Source organism: Ambystoma mexicanum, chromosome 1q (genome assembly GCF_040938575.1).
Source record: "Ambystoma mexicanum isolate Mex_15411 chromosome 1q, UKY_AmexF1_1, whole genome shotgun sequence".
Classification (NCBI taxonomy): domain Eukaryota; kingdom Metazoa; phylum Chordata; class Amphibia; order Caudata; family Ambystomatidae; genus Ambystoma; species Ambystoma mexicanum.
Genome location: NC_090922.1, coordinates 185315139 through 185321138, shown reverse-complemented (window position 1 = coordinate 185321138; position 6000 = coordinate 185315139).

The following is a 6000-nucleotide window of genomic DNA, read 5'->3' as shown; positions in this document are numbered from 1 at the left end:
GCCCCCACCCCCCAGCAGTGCAGGGCACCCTCCACCAGGCCCCCACTCATGTCTCCCATCATCCCCACCCCCCAGCACTGTGGGGCACCCTCCACCAGGCTCCCACTCATGTCCAACGCATGTCTCCCAGCACCCCCACCCCCCAGCATCCAGGGGCACCCTCCACCAGGCCCCCACTCATGTCCCCCTGCAGCCCCACCCACCAGCATCCAGGGGCACCCTCCACCAGGCCCCCACTCATGTCCCCCAGCCAACATGTCATCATAATCTAGATCCCTGGCCCTTATGGTCAGCCTCCAAATGCCAAACACCCACCCGAGTATTGCATCCACCCACTTAGAAATGGCAATAACATGATAGAACCCCAATTGCAAGTTTGGAAATGAACACATGTCCCTCACATGCACCCAATGGGTGTCAGTGAATGTCAAAACCCATATCATGATATGCATGAAACCAATGAGATGATACTACACATTGAAGTTTGAAGAAAAAATATGTATTAAAAGCAACATAAATTGAATCAAAAATAAACAAACAATAATGGAAATTAAAAAAAAATAAACCAGCATGTCCGTGAAATAATGCAAAACCACAAATCATAATCCAAAGGAAAGGTGTCCAAAGTCACAGTCCACAAAAGTAAATCCAATGGAAAATTAAAATCGAAAACCATTGCTCCATGGGTAAATCATAAAAAAAAAATGAAAATCCAACAGTCAACTATATACAGATAAACAATCCAGGGTCCATGATCCCAACAGAAGAAATGAAACCTATCTAATAACACTACCTAAAAAAAAAAACTATATACAAAAATGTGGCCCATTGTCCAAAAGGTCCAAAAAAAATGCAAAACCAAAGGAAACCTAACACTAACTACAGAACTATTTACAAGGGCAGCGGGCTAGTCCGACGGCTCACTTCGGGATGTTCCGGGACAGGGCATCATCGAACTCCTGCTCAATGTCCCGGAGGCGGTCCTCCTCCATGGCCCCGAAGGTCCGCAGGGCCGTCGACATGTTCACCCCCAACTCCCTGCGGATTGCCTCGAGGCACTCGGCCCGCCTCAGGGCCCTCCGCATGGAGTTCTCCGCCCTGACCATCGTGAGCCGTGCCTCTTCCGCCCGCTGCCGCTCCGCATCTATGGCGTGGCCCAACCGCTGCCACAAGGAAGACACTTCCCGTCCTGGGTCCTCCTGCCCTCCGGCCGATGCCTGCCCCTCTGATGTCGAAGGCCCCGAGCCATCATGGCTCCCACCACGTTGCTGCTGCTGCTGTGCCTCTGCCCGTGCACTGCCTCCTGCTGCCTGCACATCCTCCGCTGGCTGGGGTGCAGTCGTTGATGTGGCCACCCCAGCTGGACGTCCGACTCCCGACTGTGGGAGTTCAGTTGAGGAGGGGGTCGGAGCAAGCCCCATCAAACGGAGGAATCCGGCCTGGGTGACCTGTCCCAGTAGGCCGACGCGGTCAACGAGCCATTCGAGATGACGTGCAGTCTCCTCATGAGAAGACTGCAGGTCACCTCGCATGTCCCGTTGACGCAACGCCACACCAGTCAGGACAGGCTCAACCCGGACCCGGATAGCCACGTCCGCAGGCAGAGGAAGGCCAGTTGTCGTGAGCTCATCCCCTGCCTGAAAACGGGTCTGGACGTAGGCATCCCTGCTGGTGCAAGATGATGCAGTGACAGGATCAGGGACAGGATTGCACACAGGCACCTCCGCGGCGACCTGTGCTGCCTCCTGTCCCTGGTCCTGCACTGCACCACTAGCACCAGTGGAATTCCCACCTCCAGACCCCGTCTCTGTTACTTTCACGGCCTCCTCCTCCACCAAACCCCCCACCAACCTGGATGACTCCGTGCCATCTTCCCCCGTTGGGCCCTGTGGGGTCCCAGCTGCCCCTTCTGCTGCCGAGGAGTCCAACTCCGACCTCCGCCTCTTGGACCTCCCCCCGGCAGCTGCGGCCTGGGACGCGGCACCTGACTCCTCACTCCCCGACGAGATCACAACCTGGGAGGGGAGCCGGGCCTTGCGTCTCCGGCTGGCGGTGCGATCCCCGCCGCTGTGCTCCACAGCACCTTCTCCGCCCTCTTCATCAGTTGACGCTGCAGACAGGGAGAAATAAAACACAGGCATCAGGGCACTGTACAACGGACACATACACACATGACAGTTGCACATGAGTGGCATTGGCAAACCTCAGACATGGCATCACAATCCGCAACACACATGTCATTTCAACTTGCACACATGAGCCATACCACAGCCATATCACAACTGCCAGCACCATCCATACACATACAACAGCATGAGCAGGCAAAGGTGAGCCAGACATCACATGCAACACAGGGAGTGCACTACACATGCACGCACACCACCACACTTGCATGCATGTGTACACCTCAGCCAACTGTCGCAGTGTTCAGATGGGCATCCATGTCACATCTGCCAATCAGGCTTCCACATCCCGCTGTCACATGCATCCATGTTGCATCACTGTTGCACCCTTGTCAAATACACACACATGCACATGTACACAGTGCTGATACATGCAGCTGAAAACAACATACATGCGTGACATCACGAACATGCCTACTTACATACACATTCATCCAAACATGTGTGGCCACACAACTGCATTTGGCATGCAAGCCTACATACACAAGCACCATCCATGTCTCACACATGACAGCCCTCGCATGTGTTAGCCTCACGGCCCTGTACACCCCCACTCATACTCGGCCCCATACAAACAGATGTGCAACCTGCACACTACTGGCACATCACCACATGCACATCTTACAATCATGATGCATGTACACCTACCGCTCGACTCCAGACGGGTCTGCCTCTCAAGGACCTGGACGTGGAGCGCTGGGGATATGCCTTCCAGGACCCTCATCTGATCTTCCGACAAGTGGCCCCGGCGCCCCTTAGCATCCGCTGCCTTCAAGAGGCGCTGGTCCTTGTTGAGGGTCCTGGACCTGAAGTCCTCCCAGCGCTTCTTGACATGTTGGAAGTCACGGACTGCCACCCCCTCCGCGTTGATGGCAGTCACAATGTCCGTCCAGATCTGAGTCCATCCTTCCTCGTCGGCGCGCACACTCCTGAAGAGGGCATCATACTGCCCCAGGACTTGCTCCACCAGGACACCAACTTCGGTGGCAGTGAAGCTGGTGCCCCTCTGCCTCTCTGGCCGGGGGTTGTCAGTGGTGCCAGATGTTGCAGTGCCCAACATGACAACCCCAGAGGCAGGAGTGGGTGGGCAACTGGGTCCTGGGGCTGGGCTGTGGAGCGATGGAATCCCAGTCGGGAGTCTGCGGTTCCAGCAGGGGTGGTCACAGCAACAGCACCCCTGGCTGATGTGCAGGCAGCAAATGGCAGGGCACGTGGGCAGCAGGCAGCAGCAGATGGCAGGTGGGAGCGTGCTCGGGGCTCTGGGGGGCAGTAAATCGGCTTTCTGGGCAGGAGCGTGGTCTTCCGTGTGCTTACGCGTGGCCAGCTTGATACGGAGTGATTTGGCACGTGAAAATCCAGCACGTCTGCGTGTAATTCGAGGAAAGGCCCTTAGCGCGTAAGCGCGTCTGCACGCATACGCGATTTCATTGGCCCAAAGGCCCCCATGCGCATCTATGATGTCACGCGCATGGCCGTAGAGAATGGCGCGTGTAAAAAAAAAGATACACGTCCGAGTGTCAAAGCGTGTAATTGGTGGAACTGGCCTCATCGCGTATGCGCGTCTGTGACGTGTGTATAAAAGGTACGCGTAGAACGCCATTTCCTTGTACGTGCTTTTCGGGGAGAGCGAGTGGGTGAAATCTGTACTTCTTGTCGGTTCACACGCGATTTACTTCACAGCGTTTCAAGTTCGTACTCCCTGTTACCTCTGACTGCTTTTTCTCTTTTCCTCTTTTTCCTGGGCCTGTTTCCTCAAACAGCGTTCCCTTCTACTGTTGTCCTGTCTCCTCAGACAGCATACAATTCTTGTTTTGGCGGGGGTGTTGTTAACGCGCACACGCGCATATTTTTCACGCTTTTGTTCCTGGCAGACGGTGAGTCGCGCACGTATTTAACATCTGTGCTTGCCCCGTGTGTCGCATACCCCTTCAGAGGTCATTCTAGGCTGCGTGTGACACGCATACGTTCATTCTTGAGTTTCTGGGTGCCACAGCGTAGTGCAGGTTTATTTTTCCACACACGTGGTCTAGGAGGGGTTGCGTGCACCTTCCTTCCCTTTTTGGGGTGCCTGTGCGTTGCGTGACCCGTCATCTTTCCCCAGGGGTGACATACAGCCTTGCTAGAGCACTAGGGTACGATTACCATCTGGTACCCAACCCCTTTGATCCCCAATTGCCCAGGACAATAGTTCACAGCGACTCCCATACACACAATAACATCAGTGCCATGGCTGGGAGGCGAACAAGCCGTAAGGGTGGCAAAGGTGGCCGAGCCCCAAGTGGTGGCCGTGGTGGATCCGGTAGGGGACGTGGCCGTGACTTGCAGGGTGCCCCTAGCCCCCCATGTGTGGAGGAGCAGTCAGGGACACCCATGCCCCCCCCTGGTTGAGGGTAACGTGGCTGACACCATCCATGCTCAGCCCTTGTTGGACCAGCCCACTGTGGAACCAGACCTGGCACAGGGTGACTCCATGGCTGACTTCCAGGTCAGCAGGTCTAGGCCATGTGCGCCGGTGCATGTTGGTGACATCAGGCCACGTGGATCAGGGGCAGCTAGGTCATCTGCTGCCCCGCGTAGGCAGGCTGGGGAGGCTGCAGGGGCAGCTGCGGCTCCATCCACCCCACCTCTCACACACCCAGCCAGGACAGTGTCGGTCCAAGTCCATCCTGCTGACATTCCCCCTGACACCATCACACTTGAGCTAATGCCTGCACCAACTCCCTTACTGAGTGTGCAATCCCACACTCCTAGTACAGAGTCCACCGGGACTCCTGCCCCTAGTGTCCAGAGCGGCGTAGGACGCTCAGGATCCCCACCACCTTCCAAGCGGAAGAGGAAGAGTGCTCGTCCAGTACAGGCTGATGCCCCAGACACGGCTACACAGTCCGGCCCGTCAAGGAAGCCCAGCTTCAATGAGGCCGAACTGAATGCACTTGTAGAGTATGTGTCCGCACATGACCGCGAAATGGTGATTGTTGCAGGATCCAAGACCACACCTGCACAACGTCTGGCACACTGGCAGACCATCGCGGACATCATAAGTGCCCTTGGAATCGTGAGGCGCACAGCTAATGAATGCTACAAGTGCTGGAATGACCTGAAGCGCAGGGCAAAGAATAAGCTGGCCTCAAGTCATGCCGCTACTCTAGTGACTGGAGGTGGGTCTCCAGCAGAGGACATAGAACTCACTCCACATGAGCATGTTGCTGGGACCTACGTCACGGAGGAACAGATCCAAGGCGTGGGAGAACTAGCAGATTACGAGGCATTGTCCGGTGAGTGCACATGCATGTGTGTGTCATCCATGTGCATGGTGTGTGTGTGAGGGCTTCTGTTTGGGTGCCAGGTGAGGGTGTGTGTGCCTGAGTGGTTTGGGTCACCCATGTGCCTCATCCAATACATTCTGTGCACCAGAATTTGTGTATAGCAGTATCCCTTCTGCCAACATTAGACATCTAGCCCAACACCACACCAGATGCCCTTGAAGTGTCATCTTGCCACAACATTGTTGCTTATTTTCCTCTGTTTATTCAGGCAGATTGTTTGCATACCACCACTTTCACTAGGCATTTCTCAGTCCTATTGTCACATGTCTGACATGGCTATGGTACAGTGGACTGGCTTTGTTTCCTGGATATGATTTGTTTAGACATGTCCCTGTGCTATAGGACCATTTTGGACTGGCAGCTCCAGGTTAAACATTTGAACCATTTCAATGAAAAAATCAATTTCATGAGTAAACTAGACTGAATGAACAATTGGTGCCCTCCTCTCCCTCTTCACTTTATGGCTAGGGTACATGCCATCTGTGTGATGG